Raw genomic sequence first — 20505 nt, forward strand, 5'->3', positions numbered from 1 at the left:
AGGTTCGAATCCTGCCTCGGGCATGGATGTGTGTGATGTCCTTAGGTCAGTTAGGTTTAAGTAGTTCTAAGCTCTAGGGGACTGATGACCTCAGAAGTTAAGTCCGATAGTGCTCAGAGCCATTTGAACCATTTTTTTGGAGGAGTGGTTACACGACAATAACATTCCTGTAATGAAGTGGCCTGCACAGAGTCCTGACCTGAATCCTAAAGAACATCTTTAGGATGTTTTGGAACACCGACTTCGTGCCTGGCCTTACCGACCGACATTGATACCTCTGCTCTGTGCAGCACTACGTGAAAAATGGGCTGCCATTCCCCAAGAAACCTTCCAGCACCTGTTTGAACATATACCTGCGAGGGTGGAAGGTGTCATCAAGGGCCGACACAATAGTGAATTCCAGCATTACCGATGGAGGGCGACATGAACTTGTAGGTAATTCTGAGCCAGGTGTCCGGATACTTTTGATCACATAATGCATATTTGCAAAGGCATAAAAACAATGGACCGCTTGTCGATGGGATTAATGCAGCGAAAGAGAGAGGTGCAGTTTTTCCAGTACTTCATGATCCTCAGTTTAAACTGGCGTACCACTGTACCGTGGTTCAGAGTTCATGTTAAGCTGTATGTCCCCCTCACACTGTCCGCCTCCGTAGCTGGATGGTGAGCGTGCAGAGGAACCGGGTTCAGTTCCCAGCACTGGCAGGGAATCTACCTTGGTGCGAGGATTGGACCGGGCTACACTCGTGATGCCAACTGAGGAGTTACTTCAATGAGAAGCAGTGGCACTAAATTCTGCTAAAGCGACAACAGCCAGGAAAGCAACCGGATGACGCCGTTGGCTTAGTATGACAAGGTGGTGCCTTTTTTTTTTTTCCGGGAACTGGTTTAGTAGGTCAGTTCTAATGGACTTCAGTACCACCATGCACAATAAACCAGAGTGATGGTCAAAAAAACCATAGGGTTGATAACAGTTATGCCTTCTTTTATCCTGTTTGGAGGCCTGCTGAGCATGCGATGTTGTGCCCGTGCACCCACGAACGCTCTGTATTTCTAATCAGGTACACGCCCTACCTTGCTTTGATCCTTCTGTAAGCATCACCGTATCTGTATGCTTCCCTCATAGTGTTGCGGTTTTTGCAAATGGTAGAGTATATGCGATCATGACATCTCCCGCGAGACACTCCGACAATCAACGTACGGTGTAGAATCTCTTCCTTCGTTCCCGATGCCGGCGGCGAATGTTACGCAGAGCAGCCCACGCCCCGCAGATTCAGCTCCTAATGGTGACAGACCTACATGTTAGTCCATAGAAGCGGCTTTACTCCTCTTTCAGATAAGGAGTATTCCTCTTCGTAAGCGCTTACACAGTTTAGTACTCAAGTTTCAGCAAATTTATTTTATTTAACTTTGCAGCTGGATGCCATTCCTGTCGCAGTCGTCATTTACCTAAGGGAGTGAAGTCGTGTGCGCCCGTTGTCTGTGAGTTGGGTAAACTTTATTGTGTGTGTGGTAGTACTGTAACTGTTTCCTGTCTCGCAAGTTGGCACACTGCGCGTTGCGCTATACGAGCAGGTATAACAGCATACTGACATATCATACGCATGAAACATTTTAAAAAAAAAGCACTCCGTCTTCAGGCCATCAGTGGCCTACCAGGACCATCCGACCACCGTGTCATCCTCATGGAGGAGGGGGATAGGAGGGGCGTGGTGTCAGCGCACCGCTCTCCCGGCCTTTATGATGGTATTCTTGGCCGAAGCCGGTACTATTCGGTCGAGTAGCTCCTCAGTTGGCATCACGAGGCTGAGTGCACCCCGAAAAATGACAAGTGCCGACCACGCCCGACAGCGCTCACGGGAACCGGTGTGTCCACACATGAAACATTAAAAAATTTCAAATTATACTGCATAACCCTCTGTATTATTTCGTGTTATTGAATACATATAGGAAAGGTAGGGTTTCACGTTTCGCCGACAATGTGGTCATTATAGATATACCACAAATTCGGATTGGGGGAGCGTATCCCGTGTGTTAACCACTACGCCACCTCAGTGGGTTTCTGCTATTTTGAGTCATTACATTCTGTTTGACAGAAGTTTCTTTTAAATAAAATACATCGATCTGTATGTAACCGATGTACCAATTATGATGCAAGAGCAGAGTGTTGCACAAGAAATTTTAAAAAATTCGTTCACAGATTCATGTTACATGTACCGTTCCATTTTATTTGAAGCAGCATGAGAAATTCCCTCAAATCGAATCCATGTTCAGCAGAGCTAAGAAGTAACGAACTGCGCAATACTAAAAAAGCATTTTTATGAAAATTACATGGTTCAGCATAAATCGGTTTGCTTTAAACTATGGGAAGACATAGCAGATTTCGTATCATCAAAAATATGACGTCATCGGTAACTCCAAATCATCAACAAAAGCGAGTAAATAGGATCGATAATTGGGTGCACAAATAGATGAAAACTCAAAGTGCAAAAATTAGACAGTAGACCAACGAAAGTCTTAAATTTGGGTAATTTTGTCACAACAATAACTGCAGTTCATGGGGACTCAGGGATCTATGTATACACAGGGAAAATGAAATCTTCATCGACAAACTTTCACAGGTCGTTTAGGGATACCTTGTGAGTATTCTGACATAAGGGAGCCACGGTCTCTGGTGCATTGTTACAGAGCAATAGTCCAATTATGATTTAATCCGTTCGTTACAGCAGTCATCCTTGTTTCTGTGAAAATACCTTCACAAGAAGTCTGTAACATGCAACAACAAAACACAAAACGCACAACGCAGAGTAATGTGAACGCTCAGACGCAAACTTGCTGTCACGTGGTTGCCGTCGGCGCGGAAGCAGCCCAGTGTTGTGTCACTTTGCCGTTCTTCCGTTCCATTCAGTGAGCCCACACAGTAGGAGCTTGTCTCACAACTCTCCGTCACTAGACCTATGCACAGTACCGCTGCGCATCAAGCACAACCAATACTGCTGGAAAAACAAAACCCTAGACATAACTGAGCAGTACTACATACAAATCAGCTGGAAACGAAGTAAGGAAGGCCTTACCTTTCTCAGCATGAGGTGCCGTGAGCTAATGGCAACCAGACACACAACGCATACCGTCAACATTTGCACTGTCGTGCACTATTTTTAGTGTAATACAGATAGAAAGCTGAAGGTGGCAAGACACCATACGAAATGCGGGTATTATATAAAGAGCCGCCAGACACCGTTCGTCCTTTTACAACAAAATACACAAAAAAATGGTTCAAATGGCTCTGAGCACTATGGGACTTAACATTTGAGGTAATCAGTCCCCTAGAACTTAGAACTACTTAAACCTAACTAACCTAAGGACATCACACACATCCATGCCCGAGGCAGGATTCGAAGCTGTGACGTAGCAGTCACACGGTTCCGGACTGAAGCGCCTAGAACCGCTCGGTCACAGCGGCCGGCACAAAATATCCCGAAGGTAGCGCTGAACAACCTCTGAAAGTTTTCCTGTGAAGTTCAGGTTCGTCAGGGTGTTTACAATCCCATTACACGTTTCTACGTGCTGCAGAGGGGACTTAATAGATACAGCACTGATGAGGAAGCCACGACCGCAAATGTACAGTTAAATGTAAAGCAAGTTTCAAGTCTTCCGCTTAACACTACATACACAGTGCAGACAATGACCTCTAACCTGTTTGCCCCACAGGACTAGTGGCATGATGGGCCATGTCTCAAGTACTCGTCGGCGGATTGTTTTCTGTGTGATGAAGGACGACCTCTTCCATGTAGAGAGTAAGTCTATGGATACCACAGTGAACCCTGCTAGCTGCAAACGTACCAGTTTCTCGCAGCCGTTGTATTAGTCGGAAGAAGATGACATGTAGCGATCACAATTACAAAATGAGCTCACAACTACGACGCCTTCTCAGTTAATGAGCATATAGTGAATCAGAAATCTGAGAGAGACCCGTTCTTCAAACTTATTTTATATCCAAACGGTAGATTTCTGAACATGTGTTCCTTATTAAAATTGTATCTACCTAGCCCCTCTACAGGGCGATTTTTCCACCGTGTACAAACCCTAGATAGTGATCGATGACAGAATACGAAACAAAAAAAGGTCTAATGAACTTATGTCCGGAAATGACATACACTGTTACAAAGACTGCTGTCTAAGACGTGCTATACCACGCAGCCACAGTTACAGTAGTATATTGTTTGCTCCTAGAGGGTGGTACTGTTCCTCATACTTCATGCCCTATCCCTCTCTCCTGCCATAGCAAGTGGTGATGTGTCCGATTCAGTTCTCTTGCTGTCTCATCTTGTAGTGGATGTGATACGGCGTTGTACACAATGGTTCCGTACTCGAATCGACAGCTTGCCCACATGGTGTTTACTTCCGGAAAGGCAAATGGCAACGGGCGGCGGGCAGTAAGGTTTACCAGAACGCCTATCCCCGCTGACAACCACCACAGCGTTCAATGTTTGCAACAGTGTTTCGGCGTTTGTCTGAGACATACCCGGAATGTTCGGATACCATGGTTGGAGGAACATTTTCCATGCCAATTCTTACTTCCCTTATCGCTTTCACTGTCTGCAGGGCTTACTAGCGACAGACTTTCCACATGGGGAGCTGTTTTGTCACTGGTTTCTTCACTAGGCAACCACGATTCCGGGATTTGTGTCATCCACCCTATTCACATGTGAGGGCACATTTTTAGTCAAGTGCTATCTTCAACTTTCATAACAGGCATCTGTGGAATAGTATGCACAACTCCCATGATATGGTGACAGCGAATCAACGGCATCGGTGCAGCCGGAATGTGTGGGCTGCGGTAATTGGCGACCGTATTTTTGGAACAGTCTTCCTTCCACGTCGCCTAACAGGCCGGTATTGTAGGCGTTTCTTGCAGGTGACTTTAGCTCCCCTGGTGAAATACGAGCCAATGATGATTCGAAGGGTTGGGTGACCGCTACATGATAGTGGTCCAGCCCATTTCACCGTTAACGGCCGGACGCATCTTAATCGCGTCTTCCCTGGTCGATGGGTCGGGCGAGTGCGTCCAGTTGCATGGCCTGAGAGTTCAACGGATCTCAGCCCGTACGATTCCTGGTGATGGGGTCATGTCAGAAGTATCATTTATGCGGAGCCCATTCCAGATGTGGAGACTGTGGAGCAACGTATTAATGCTGCATTTGACAAAGTTCCGATGCAGTCTGTCCTACATAGACGTGCGAGACGGATCATACCACGGGGCATACACGCATCCGTCACGGCACATGGAAACGATTTTCAGCATGTACTGTAACTGTGGCTGCGTGGTACGGCTCGTATTAGACCGCAGTCACTGTTACCATGTATGATTGAATAAATGGTCTCTACCATGGAAACCATGCATTTCCGGACACAAGTTCATTTTCTTGCTCCGTAAGCTCTCATCGATCAATGCCTTGAATTTGTACACAGACGAAAAAATCATCCTGTATAACCCCTAGAATCCTGTAACGGAAATTGTGAACCGCACTGCATCTACAAATTGTAGCAGTATACGCAATAGTGCGCGAGGAGTTTTGATACGAAGAAAAGTTTTATCTGGAATGTGATCAGACGCAATGATCACGATGGTATTCTCTTAGAATTCTGAAGGTATGTATACGTAATATTCAGCTCCACGATTACCACAGAAAGTTTTCTTGAGACAGACATACTGTCCAACACGTGAGAGACCTTTGCGAAATTATATAGCACCGTAATCTCCATCCTGACGATTTAGCGGTCTTCGAGACGGAGCACCATGTGATCTGAGCACTGCGAAAGGCCTGCAGTCGTGATACTAAGTCATCCGGAACTCACCTGATGAGAATTACGGAAACCAAGAAAAATCTACTTCAGGTGGTGGTGGTTAGTGTTTAACGTCCCGTCGACAACGAGGTCATTAGAGACGGAGCGCAAGCTCGGGTTAGGGAAGGATTGGAAAGGAAATCGGCCGTGCCCTTTCGAAAGGAACCATCCCGGCATTTGCCTGAAGCGATTTAGGGAAGTCACGGAAAACCTAAATCAGGATGGCCGCAGACGGGATTGAACCGTCGTCCTCTCGAATGCGAGTCCAGTGTGCTAACCACTGCGCCACCTCGCTCGGTCTACTTCAGGGAGCCGGTCACGGAGCTCAATCCCCCTCCTCACAAAAGTGTATTTATTACCACTGCATCAGCGCGTTTGGTGGAATGCACGGTTTATCGTGCAACTAGAACCGCGATGCTACCTATCAAGTGAGTACGTAAAGACTGCCAAATATCTGTCTCAAAATGGTCAAATGGCTCTGAGCACTATGAGACTTAACTTCTGATGTCATCAGTCCCCTAGAACTTAGAACTACTTAAACCTGACTAACTTAATGACAACACACACATCCATGCCCGAGGCAGGATTCGGACTTGCGACCGTAGCGGTTACGCGGTTCCAGACTGAAGCGCCTAGAACCGCTTGGTCACACCGGCCGGCTATCTGTCTCACCAAAATTCACAGCTATATAGCTTTTGGATTACACACGCCTTCAGACCATACTCGAATTATATATAAGGCAACTGAAGTAAGGAAAACAGGATCAAACGTCGGGTAGACATGGTCGTAATTGCAGGCGAAACACGTACACAGAATCGATGAAGCTGCCCTATTAAGTGAGCGGAAGGAGGCTTCGAGGGCGTGCAGGGGAGTGGAAAAGGTCGAGGGGTAAGGGATAGGGTGATGAATGGATGGAGAGGGAGGTGGTAGCAAAGAGGGAAGAGAGTGGGATAAGCGTGGAGAGGAAGGGAGGGGGTATAGCGGTGAGGGAAGGATAGGAGAGAGAAGCGGAGGAATGACAGAGATAGGGGTGGGCAGGAAGAGTCTATAGTTCCCAAATTAGGGGTGTGCACAAAATGTCGTCATTAAAAAGTGATCGCCGTAGGATTTTTGATTCCACCACTGATTGGGCATACTTATAAAACTTGGTAGAAGCTGTATACAGTATCTCCGGTTCGTATTATGAGACGTGTGGCGAAAGTAAGCAGATCCGCAGACACCTCGCCCGGCTGGCTGCGTAGCAAACGGAGCAGGCGGCGCGCTCAACAAGAGCCTCCGGCCGCGGCCGCTCTGCCACATTCGCTTTAAGCCGTGAAAGCGAAGTGCGCGGAGCCACAGCCGGGGACCGGCTCGCCTCAGTTCCGCCTGGTGGGCCACCGCAGAAATGCCAGCCGCTCCTCACGGCACAAACTCCGCCGTGAAAGCGACCGCCTTCCTATCCTGGTCGAGTCAGCTGAGTGGTCCATCAAAGTCTGCCGCTTCCGTAGGCATCCGGAACACGCCAACTCTCCTATAGCGTTCACCGCCTGGGAATTCTGATGCGTAATGGCATTTTCATCAACAGTACTTCGCCGGCAACGGTTAAAGCTACGTAGCGTAGAGTTCTGGTCGCTAGATTGTGCGAGCATCCCCCCCCCCCCCCCCATCCCCGTCTAACCACCGACGATACGCCATAAATAAAAATTATGTACGCGACTGAGGCACTTGTTTACCTTCCAACTAACTTTCCAACAACCTGTTCATTTAATGTTGCCACAAATGAATTGCGATCGGAGATGACACCTGGATTCGATACGACACTCCCTAAACAAAACGACAGCCACAACGATGGAAAAAAAGAGCTTCAACAACCGACGGGTTTGGCTTCTACATTTTTGGGACCAAACAGGTGTGTTCTTTGTGGAGTCCATCCACCCCGCGACCGCTATTAACGCAACTTTTTTAAATGAATGCGCCGCTATTTAACTGTTTTATTGTTTATTTGATTACAATCCTGGTTTCGGTCTTTTATACCATTTTGATTTTATGTATTTAACATATATTGCATCAGACTGAACATATTTTCAGGCTCAAAGTTGGCAATCAATTAAGAAAAATCTTATGTCCCAACGAAATGCCAGAAGTAAAATCACTATCTTATCTCCATGATAGTGTACTGATATGTTGTAACATATGGTCGAGCGGTTCTAGGCGCTGCAGTCTAGAACCGCGAGACCGCTACGGTCGCAGGTTCGAATCGTGCCTCGGGCATAGATGTATGTGATGTCCTTAGGTTTGTTAGGTTTATGTAGTTCTAAGTTCTGGGGGACTGATGACCTCAGATGTTAAGTCCCATACCGCCCAGAGCCAAGTGAACCATTTTTTGTTTGTTAAAGACATAAACCATTTTACATTCGTGATCTCCTCGGGAGGTATAAGTATGGGGAAGCAATAAATTCGAAACTTCATCCAGAAACCCACCCTCTCGAAACCTGGACAGCAAGCTACACCGCGATGCAGAGCGCCTCTCTTGCAGAGTCTGCCACATGAGTTCGTTAACATCTCCGTAACGCTATCACGCTTACCAAATGACCCTGTGACGAAACGCGCCGCACTTCTTTGGATCTTCTCTATGTCCTCTGTCAACGCGACCTGATACGGATACAACACTGATAAGCAATATTCAAGTATAGGTCGAACGAGTGTTTTGTAAACCACCTCCTTTGTTGAAACTTCCTGGCAGATTAAAACTGTGTGCCCGACCGAGACTCGAACTCGGGACCTTTGCCTTTCGCGGGCAAGTGCTCCACTATCTGAGCTACCGAAGCACGACTCACGCCCGGTACTCACATCTTTACTTCTGCCAGTATCCGTCTCCTACCTTCCAAACTTTAGAGAAGCTCTCCTGCGAACCTTGCAGAACTAGCACCGCTGCAGAGTGAAAATCTCATTCTGGAAACATCCCCCAGGCTGTGGCTAAGCCATGTCTCCGCAATATCCTTTCTTTGAGGAGTGCTAGTTCTGCAAGGTTCGCAGGAGAGCTTCTGTAAAGTTTGGAAGGTAGGAGACGGATACTGGCAGAAGTAAAGCTGTTAGTAGCGGGCGTGAGTCGTGCTTCGGTGGCTCAGATGGTAGAGCACTTGCCCGCGAAAGGCAAAGGTCCCGAGTTCGAGTCTCGGTCGGGCACACAGTTTTAATCTGCCAGGAAGTTTCATATCAGCGCACACTCCGCTGCACAGTGAAAATCTCATTCTACCTCCTTTGTTGATGGACTACATTTTCTAAGGACTCTCCCAATGAATCTCCACGTCGCACCTGCCTGACTAACAATTAGTAATGTTCCTATAAGAAATATTGTACGTCTGTTGCTCGTAACATCAAAAGTTGATTAATGCAATAATTTATTACGGAACTTTACGACGTTTGTGGAGAGCTCTTCAAAACGAAAGAAGGGTCATGTTCAGCTTTGGATTCCGACGGCTCCTTGAACAACTTCAGTGGGACATTTTCGATGACCTAACATACAGTCCCGACCAGGCCCCGAGTTACTTCCACCTTTTTCCTGAACTGATTAACTGGTTAGGATGGCAGGGCTCCCAAACTAACAAGGAGCTTTAACACAATATCAAGACTGATTTCAGTTAACTGGCAGCAATATTTTATGAAGAGGGTATTTGGAAGCTTGTCCGCAAGTACGACAAACGTCTCAGTCTTTATGCGAAAAAGTAGCCATGAGTATTTTTGAGTTAAAAAAAATCAATTTTATGTGTCATATTTATGGCTTTCCGGAAGCTTGAGAAGAAAAAAAGACACAGACCCACGTACATCAATGCCCAGGGAAAAATTCCAGAACATTCTGCAGTCTCAAATGGAGTGGAGGTATACAAGCGAACGACATCGAATCTTTTCGTGTATTTTCGATTGTTACATGCTAACGTTGACACGAGGCGCAGGTCATTTTAGTAAGTCTGCTTGCATATCGTAAGTTTCTAATGATCGAGGACAACAGTTCTCCATATGTTACTTCGTTTACAGTACATCTACATCTACATCCATACTCCGCAAGCCACCTGAGGGTGTGTGGCGGAGGGTACCTCGAGTAACTCTATCAGTTCTCCCTTCTATTCCAGTCTCGTATTGTTCGTGGAAAGAAAGATTGTCGGTATGCCTCTGTGTGGGCTCTAATCTCTCTGATTTTATCCTCATGGTCTCTTCGCGAGATATACGTACGAGGGAGCAATATACTGCTTGACTCTTCGGTGAAGGTATGTTCTCGGAACTTTAACAAAAGCCCGAACTGAGCTACTGAGCGTCTCTCCTGCAGAGTCTTCCACTGGAGTTTATCTATCATCTCCGTAACGCTTTCGCGATTACTAAATGATCCTGTAACGAAGCGCGCTGCTCTCCGTTGGACCTTCTCTATCTCTTCTATCAACCCTATCTGGTACGGATCCCACACTGCTGAGCAGTATTCAAGCAGTGGGCGAACAAGCGTACTGTAACCTACTTCCTCTGTTTTCGGATTGCGTTTCCTTAGGATTCTTCCAATGAATCTCAGTCTGGCATCTGCTTTACCGACGATCAGCTTTATATGATCATTCCATTTTAAATCATCCCTAATGCGTACTCCCAGATAATTTGTGGAATTAACTGCTTCCAGTTGCTGACCTGCTATATTGTAGCTAAATGATAAGGGATCTTTCTTTCTATGTATTCGCAGCACATTACACTTGTCTACATTGCACCATGCGTCAATTCGTTGGAGATCCTCCTGCATTTCAGTACAATTTCCCATTGTTACAACCTCTCAATATACTACAGCATCATCCCCAAAATTCCTCAGTGAACTTCCGATGTCATCCACAAGGTCGTTTATGTATATCGTGAATAGCAACGGTCCTACGACACTCCCCTGCGGCACACCTGAAATCACCCTTACTTCGGAAGACTTCTCTCCATTGCGAATGACATGCTGCTTTCTGTTATCTAGGAACTCTTCAATCCAATCACACAATTGGTCTGATACTCTATATGCTCTTACTTTGTTCATTAAACGACAGTGGGGATCTGTACCGAACGCCTTGCGGAAGTCAAGAAACACGGCATCTACTTGTGAACCCGTCTCTATGGCCCTCTGAGTCTCGTGGACGAATAGCGCAAGCTGGGTTTCACACGATCGTCTTTTTCGAAACCCATGCTGATTCCTACAGAGTAGATTTCGAGTCACCAGGAAAGTCATTATACTCGAACATAATACGTGTCCCAAAATTCGACAACTGATCGACGTTAGAGGTATAGGTCTATAGTTTTCCACATCTGTTCGACGTCCCTTCTCGAAAACGGGGATGACTCGTGGCCTTTTCCAATCCTTTGGAACGCTACGCTCTTCTAGAGACCGACGGTACACCGCTGCAAGAAGGGGACAAGTTCCTTCGCGTACCCTGTGTAAAATCGAACTGGTATGCCATCAGGTCCAGCGGCTTTCCTGTTTTGAGCGATTTTAATTGATTTTCTATCCCTCTGTCATCTATTTCGATATCTACCATTTATTCATCTGTGCGACAATCTAGAGAAGGAACTACAGTGCAGCCTTCCTCCGTGAAACAGCTTTGGAAGAAGACATTTAGTATTTCGGCCTTTAGTCTGTCATCCTCTGTTTCAGTTCCATTTTGGTCACAGAGTGTCTGGACATTTTGTTTTGATCCACCTACCGCATCGACATAAGACCAAAATTTCTTAGGATTTTCTGCCGAGAAACGAATCGAATATTACGGCTGGCTATACGGCAGCAAGTAGAGTGGCGAGGCGGGGAGAAGCTCGAGGAGAGCGCGATTCATACACAGGCACGCATTCCACGCCATCAGTGCCGCACGCGCACAGCGAAAGTCGAGTGTGGTTTTCACATTCCGGTCGGGATGGGACGGGATTAGTAAGCAGCGAGTCTAGGTCGCCGGGTGGGAGAGGCGCCAGCGTGTCCCCGGGCCCCACTGCGCGGCTACCGCCCACTCGCCTCCGTACGAGCGGCCCGCCAGTCGCCGACCACTCGTCGAGGCTCGAACCAACGACGCCAGCCTCGCTTCTGAAACAGCGTAGCGCCTCACTTTGCTGTTCATAAGCAAAAGTGATTTCTAGCGTTCCCCGCCGTAGTGTTGAAGGTCCTCTGCCGCCTCTAACCTATATAAACGATTTCGGAGACAATCTAAGCAGCGGTCTTAGGTTGTTCGCAGTCGATACTGTCGTTTGTCTAGTAAAATCATCAAAAGATAAAAACAAATGGCAACACCATTTAGAAAAGATGTCCATATGGTGCAAAAAATAGTAATTAACTCTAAATGGCCGGCCGGAGTGGCCGTGTAGTTCTAGGCGCTACAGTCTGGAACCGAGCGACCACTACGGTCGCAGGTTCGAATCCTGCCTCGGGCATGGATGTGTGTGATGTCCTTAGGTTAGTTAGGTTTAAGTAGTTCTAAGTTCTAGGCGACTGATGACCTCAGAAGTTAAGTCGCATAGTGCTCAGAGCCATTTGAACCATTTGACTCTAAATGGCCGGCCTGTGCGGCCGAGCGGTTCTAGGCGCTTCAGTCTGGAACCGTGCGACCACTACGGTCGCAGGTTCGAATCCTGCTTCGGGCATGGATGTGTGTGATGTCCTTAGGTTAGGTTTAAGTAGTACTAAGTTCCATGGGACTGATGACCTAAGATGTTAAGTCCCATAATACTCAGAACCATTTGAACCGTTTCACTCTAAATAATGAAAAAAGGCCGTAAATTCAACTAAATATCCAGTAATTAGAATTACGAACAACTTAAATTGGAAAGAATACACAAGAAGTGTTGTGGGGAAGGCAAACCAAAGACTGTGTTTCATTGGCAGAGCACCTAGAAAATGTAATATGTACTAAAGAGACCGCCTGCATTACGCTTGTCCGTCTTCTTTTGGAGTACTGCTGCGCGGTCTGGGATCCCTACCATATTGGATTAACGAAGTATGTCGAAGAAGTTCAAAGAAAAGCAGCATGTTTTGTATTATCGCGAAATAGGGGAGAGAGTGTCACAGACATGATACAGCATTTGGGGTGGACATCATTAAAACAAAGGCGTTTTTCATCACCGCGGGATCTTCTCACGAAATTTCAGTCACCAACTTTCTCCTCCGAATGCGAAAATATTTTGTTGACGCCGACCAACATACGAAGAATCATCATAAAATAAGGGAAATCTAAGCTCGCACGGGAAGGTATAGGTTCGATGAACCCTCTGCTGAGCACTTAAGTGTGATTTTCAAAATATACATGTAGATGTAGATACCGGCAAAGTAATGAATAATTTGCTCACATTCGTCCTGAATCATCGTAATGTAGCAAGGATTGTTGGACCGTGCCAGAATGAAAGTATGTTACGACTATAATCAAAAGTCGTGCATCTAGCGTTGTAAAACTACAACAAGCTACTATAGACTATCGTTCAAAATTATTCAAATGGCCCTGAGCACTATGGGACTTAACGTTTGAGGTCATCAGTCCCCTAGAACTTAGAACTACTTAAACCCAACTAACCTAAGGACATCACACACATCCATGCCCGAGGCAGGATTCGAACATGCGACGGTAGCGGTCGCTCGGCTCCAGACTCTAGGGCCTAGAACCGCACGGCCACTACGGCCGGCATTCCGAGTGGCTCTGATCAGTTAAGATGCTGTCTGCGTCATCTGTACACGGGGTGCGTTGCGTACCTAAGTTACCTCATTGCGATTTCTTCGTTTGCGTATATGATCAATCTCCAACTCCTTTTCCCTAATGACGGGAAGCGGTGAACGACTTAGCGACTAAGTGAGGATTTATAAAGGGTCACGAAATCTACAGAACATCTTTTCTCTATATAGCTATCCTCCTGTCTGTTACTTAAAAATAAAGTACTTATAGCAAAATTGGAGTTATCCACGATTAATTCTGTTGATTTGTAACGTGAAACAGAGGGACGTTGTAGTAATAATAATAATAATAATAATAATAATGATTTAGTATATAGCACTAGAAAATGTAATTTCCACAAGGAAGGTAAACTTTAAAAAACGCAACACAAAAACGTTCCAAACATCGGTTCAATACTTGGAGTTATTACAAAACATTTTTCTGTTACTCCAAAGTAACGTTCGCACTCGTCAACAATAACTGGAAACTCTCGCTTTTGATCATGATGAACAACGTTCCACAGAGTTAAAATAACAACAATTATATGCACAAGTAAACACACACAGAATGAAAGTACATAGTACATCTTGCGGCGCTACACTAAAACACTGCCACTGAGTACAAGTAACATTATAGTTTTTGTTACGAAACTGGAGACCCCCCCCCCCCCCACCCCCCAACGTGCGGTTCTAACAGATTTTAATCTGGGTAACACCACGTGTTTGTATCACGAACCACAGTGCTGCCTCGCTCGCGCAGTCTGCAAGGTCTGCGCAGATTTTTTTGTTTTTTGTTTTTCTTTAATGAAGGTTTTATATTGTCATAAACTGCAATAGTTTCCTAACTTTTCACGCTAATTAAGGTCATGGGAGCATGGCCTTTTTCCGACTTACTCCTGACCAAAAAGCGTTTCTGTTAAAGTTTTAGTTAATCATAATTTTTGCGTTCTTGCGATGATATTTTCGTAGGAACTTTCATCCCCAGAAACACATTTCTTTATATCTTTTTTTAATTTCTAACATGGAAGTTAAATTTGAACTTCATAGATGTAGCTTCAAAAATGCTTGTATAATCAAATATTTCCATTAAGAATTTCAAGCTCTTTTTCATTCTTAAACGGTTTGAATTAGCCAAAACAGTGACAAACGTAGTTTTTATTTCTAGCCGAGAAGCCAAATGCAAATTTTCATACATTTAGGTTTGAAAAGGCGTTCATAATGATATATTTCATGAAACATTTTATCTCCTATGTCAGCCCTTGGTCGCGACGGAATGTCATACGTAACGGCCCGGGTTCGATTCCCAGCTGGGTCAGAGAATTTCTCCTCTCAGGGACTTGGTGTTGTGTTGGCCTTATCGTCATCATTTCATCCCCATCGACACGCAAGTCGACGCAGTGGCGTCAACTCGAAAGATTTGCACCAGGCGGTCTACCCGACGGGAGGCCCTAGCCACACGGTTTTTACATCTATCTCCTATTTCACCCAATTAGGGGTTGCATTTCCAAAAACACTGAAACACATTTTTCTTATTTGTATCCGAGAAGTCAAATACCTATTTTCTTCAATGTAGCTTAAAAATACTTGTTAGTTCCTTGACAATGATCTATTTAAAAAAAAAAAGTCACGCACTATTTCACCCCCAACCCCCTCCGCCTCTCAGGGGTTAAATCTCCTATAATACTGAAACAAGGATTTATCTATCTGTAACTGAGAAACCAAACACCAATTGTCTTCAAAGTGAAATATTTTCAAAAAAAGATTTCATCTGAAATTTCGCTCCCTTAGAGGCGGAATTTCGAAAAATACCTTCCTAAACGGCGCCCAGAGCGCAAGATCTACATCCTCTTCATCAGTTATGCCTGGGAGATGATCACTGAGTAAGTTAGTCAGTTTTATTATTATTATTATTATTATTATTATTATTTGGTTTACAAAGTGAAGCGACTGTGTTATCAAGATAATTTCATCTCATTATGCAAAGAACTTTACGGGTTATTTACTTTTTAATGGTTTATTTATTTATTCGATGCAGAATAGTTCTTTGTTCTACAAAAGAATCATGCTTATCTGTTCACACACGACATTAGCAGCTCTATTTCTAGTTTAGTATACGACGTGTGTCGCAATAGTAATGACACTGGCAACACTGTGCTTAATCGACGCTCCGCGGAGAAGCTGGAGAAAGAGCGGAGCGTCTACTGATGCCGAGAATAGCCAGTAGTGATATATATACGAAAGTCTTAAAACATGAATCAAATTTTAACTCAGGATTTTGACACGCGAAATGAATGCACTGTGATGATTCCGAAGAACCTCCCAACTGCGTAGAACAATTGGGTGTGTGTCTTCTGTATATTCATGATGGCCTCTAGGGCAGTCAGAATCCTTCAGTCACGTTATCACGGGTGACATCGCTTTCGGGCACGGAAAGAAACTTCAAAGCGTCGAGCCGCAAGCTGCGAACTTCCCTATCGCAAGAAAGCGACGATGATAATATCAAAAATCAAATCGATGCTCTTTTTTGACAGTCGACCGCAATGAATCTGTTCATTCAGGAAAAACTGTCAAATATTTTATTGAGAAGTCCTTGAAAAACTCGGGAAAAGAGTTGCACGTGTGGGACCAAGCAATGCAAGCACTAGGATGTTGTAATATGACAGTGTACCCTGCTATACGGCCATTAATGAATTCTTGTAAATAAAGTCGAGAGGACTTCAAAATGTATGCTACGTATTATTACGGCAGGGCAAGAAAACTGTTATTGAATGCTGCATTACACTTCAGTGTGTCCGAGATACAGAACTATTTTTCGACACAGTCACCAAATCTCTCTAAACAGCGGTCGGGACGTTTTACCGGCTGTCCAGTTCCTTGACGGTAGAGATCTGCTCCATGGTCGCGCAGCCATTGGATAGTCGCAGTGTGACCGTCTTCGTAGATGTAAAACATCGTCCAACCAGCTGCTTCCCCCCCCCCCCCCCCCCCCGCGCCCTCTCCCCATCACCAGATTTTCTTTAAAGCTGAAAAGAAAAAAAACGCAATGTTTGCGTAAGATCTGGATTATAAAGCGAATGGTTCCAAACCATCGAAAACGTTGAAGCAACGCTAGTCTGGCGTCTGGGTATTACGCTGTCGAGTAGGAGAACGAATGAATTCGCTTAACTGTACACAACTCTTGTTCTTCACGACGTCCTGCAGCGACATCATTAATGGATGACCCCTTTGCCGTAAAATCTGTGTACACAACTCCAACAGAGACGTAGAAACCGGTGGACATGACCTGGTTGCTAATGCCGCAACTTTGTATTTCTTCTGCGAAAGCGTAGCGGCGTGTCTTCATTCCATAGACGCTCTCTTGTCGCAGATGTGAAATGAGAAATTCCGTAATGACGTGGCTCAGAAAACCATTGCCTTCTACGAAGTAACGCTCGAAGAGGGCCAGAGAAGCCATAAACCTCGCGCCTTTCTTCACAGGGCACAATGGTCGTGGAACACGGCCCGAGCACAATTTGCCGTTCTACAGACGATCTCTGACGACAGAGTGAGTACTCCCTCGAGAGATGCGCATGTGATGAGCTACATCCACGATAGTGACGTTGCGGTTGCTGCGAATGAACACTCCACTGCCTAGACACTGTCGACGGAGGTCTAAGTCGATTGACTCCCTTCCTCATTGGCATCGCCCACGTCTTTGTGACCGTGGTAAAGTTGCTGGCACCATTTCACTACGGCCTGAGCAACATTACATTTGGTCCCCGTGACGATGATGAGGACAACACAAACACCAGTCCCTGGGCAGAGAAAATACCCAAACCGGCCGGGAATCGAACCCGGGACCCGGAGATCCAGAGGCAGCAACGCTAGCCACTAGACCACGAGCTGCGGACGTACTTTGGAGTGAGTTTCCAGTTACGGCACCATTTCACCCGCACACAGTGATGCATCTGTTATTCGTACCGTAGCAGCAACCCCGGAACATATACTCTCTTGTGATAAGACGGCATTCTTGTTGCGCAGCAGAAGATTCCGTCGCTGGACACCCCCTCCCCCCCCCCCCCCCCCCACTAGTCCTCATCTTGTGGGACTGTCCACAACTGGACGCCCTGAGGCAGAATTCTAACCTCCCTGGCGCAGTACCTATGGCGTTAGGTGACAATACCTCCACGGCTGATCTACTTTGAAGTTTTATTCGAAAGGGGGGTTTTTATCACTCAGTCTGAGGGTGGGCGTGTGGCCTTCTCTCACAGGCCTTCACCCTAGCTGCATTTTAACTCTTCCCAGCCCCTCTGGTTCTGTCTGATCTCGCTCCCTCCGGAGCTGTCTTTCCGACTTGGTATTCGTCTTTCCACAATCTGTGTTTCTCTTGACTTGTGTTTTTAGGCTGTAGATTTTAGTGTGTTGCAGAGTGGCTGGCTCATACGTTCTTATTCTTGCGACCAGCCAGCCCACGCCGTTTGCCATATTATTTTAACACCTTCTACCGCTTTTTGCGTTTTAGTTAATGTTTTCAATTTTGACTTGCTAGTTTCGTTTTCTCCTTCAGTGTGGTTCCCAACTAGTTTTACTCATTTTGCTCCTTCCCTGAATTTGAGTCAATAGGATTCTTTTGGTGTGTGGTTTTAATCTGGGAGCTTCAGTTAAGTTTTTCAAATATGACGACACTTGCTGTATTTGTATTTTTAGTTTGACAATGTCCATTATGGACAAACATTACTAAGTGTAATTCTGAAGAAGGTTGGGTTATCCCAATTGAAACCTAGGTAAATCTGGGTAACTCCGCAACTGAGGCTGTTAATTTGAATTTAATATTTATACAGTTGCTGACAGGGCCGCGAAATGTTGAAAGTATTGAAATAAAATTAGTGCCATGCAATGCATGGAACGTGAACAGCGTAACTACAGAAAGTTACGTTTTGAACGATTTCATTTTTTAAAAACGTGCAACACTGCTTTTAAACGGTACGTTGAGCATGACCCTGGAAAAACACTATAGTTAATTCGTATTTGAATCTGACAGCTAGCTTTTTTATCATACTTTCAGATCGTTTAAAAATTTTGGAGCGATAGTGTAAAAACTTTTCTGTTGTCAAAACATGTAATGGCGAACGATAAGTAACTAGCGAAGCGGGCGCCTTGTTCACCCCGCTACAGTGTAGTGGAAGCCTAGCCCTCTGTTTACATTTAGTCCCACAAGAGATCACGAAACGCAAGACCAAGACAACAAGGGGTCTGCTTTAAGGAATGCAAGAGTCCAGTTTAGGGCAGTTTCAAATGGTTCAAATGGCTCTGAGCACTATGGGACTTAACTTCTGAGATGAGTCCCCTAGAACGTAGAACTACTTAAACCTAACTAACCTAAGGACATCACACACATCCATCCCCGAGGCAGGATTCGAACCTTTCCAGACTGTAGCGCCTAGAACCGCTCGCCCATCCCGGCCGGCTAGGGCAGTTTCCTCTAACAAACCATGGAGTACGCCATTTAATAGTGATTGTCGCCCTGGAAATAGGATGCAGTCAGGATGATGCAGCGGATACATGCCCAAGGTAGCGCCGAAGTGAGTTGGCGGCTGCTAACGCACTTAGAGCGAGCGCGACAAGGACTGCCGGCGGCGGCAATAGGCGGGCAAACAGCGGCCGCGGCAGCGACTGCGACTGCCCGGGTAGGAAGCCAGGCCCGCAGCTGTGGCCGTGGGCCCCGTTCCAACAACCTGTCGTCGTTCTCCCTCTTGAGGCCGCCTCTACAGTTGAAACACGCAAACTGCATTAAACTTGCTCAACATCAAAGCGTCTATAAGCCAAGTGCTTAAGTGTACTAGGTAATGCAATAAATACAACAAACAGTCACTGGTTAATGATGAATTTCTCCAAATCGTCCCGAGCTAGACGTCAGATGTCTTGTGGCAATACAGTGAGTAAAATCTTTTCCACTTCATTGGCTGGTTAGTGCAGCAACTGTTATGAATAATTCTGAAAGGAAAAGTAACCGCCGGCCGGGGTGACCGAGCGGTTCTAGGCGCTGCAGTCTGGAGCCGCGCGACCGCTACGGTCGCAGGTCCGAATCCTGCCTCGGGCATGGGTGTGTGTGATGTCCTTAGGTTAGTTAGGTTTAAGTAGGTCTGTTCTAGGGAACTGATGACCTCAGCAGTTGAGTCCCATAGTGCTCACAGCCGTTTTTGAACCATTAAAGAACTGCTTCTCAACGATCAGTTAAAGTCAGTCCTACTATGATTGAACATTGTCAGTTTCTTAAACGTACTCATCGTTATATTCCTGTTTGTTTTTCTTCGTTCCGTTTTATGGCTTCCGACCACTTTTTGACTGCCGCAATGAACTTCTGTGGGATTGATTTTTTTTTTAATTTTTTTACGGTCGTTTCTGCTTAAATTCTTGCCTTATATCGCGTTCCTTGCGTATGTACTCGTCCCCGCTTTGGCAGGGCTTTGTATTTTAAGTCTGAATTTCGCATTTTTATTTATTTACTTGACTTCTCCTTACAATTATTCTCTTACCAGATAATTATATCTTATACGACGATTCATGTCAGTGCGTAAACTGTCGGCTACTAATTCTGCGGCAGCAGTCTTTACATATATAACAACTCCATATTAGTGTGTTTTGCATATATTATCTTTTCTGCCTTCGTTAGTAATTATTTTAAACGTTTGGAGTATTTACTGTTGTGATTTAAATAATGACTGACGCAGCTGCAGACTTTCCTGAAACATCTATTTATTGTTGTTCTGTATGATAACTGCCCGTATGATATGTCTAGCTGCACCACCTAGCTGAAGTTTCCCGTACTAAACTTCATGCGGCGTACAGTTTTCCTCCACTTCGACGTATATGTTTACACGTCTGTGCCATGTACACAGATGATGCCACATTTGTACAGATTTGTAAGCGTTGTCCTATTTCTGCGCTTCTGCTTCTGCGAATGACATTTGAGGAGGAGGAGACCAGTGTTTAGCGTCCCGTCGACAACG

At 45.5% G+C, this 20505-nt stretch overlaps 1 protein-coding gene across 2 annotated transcripts in view; it reads right to left on the reverse strand.

Annotated features, from left to right (window-relative positions):
* Window positions 1-20505, reverse strand: part of LOC126293308 (all trans-polyprenyl-diphosphate synthase PDSS1-like) — a 719678-nt gene that overhangs the window by 327463 nt on the left and 371710 nt on the right. The gene's annotated exons all lie outside the window — the stretch shown is intronic.

The sequence above is a fragment of the Schistocerca gregaria genome, chromosome 10 (assembly GCF_023897955.1).
Source record: "Schistocerca gregaria isolate iqSchGreg1 chromosome 10, iqSchGreg1.2, whole genome shotgun sequence".
Lineage (NCBI taxonomy): Eukaryota > Metazoa > Arthropoda > Insecta > Orthoptera > Acrididae > Schistocerca > Schistocerca gregaria.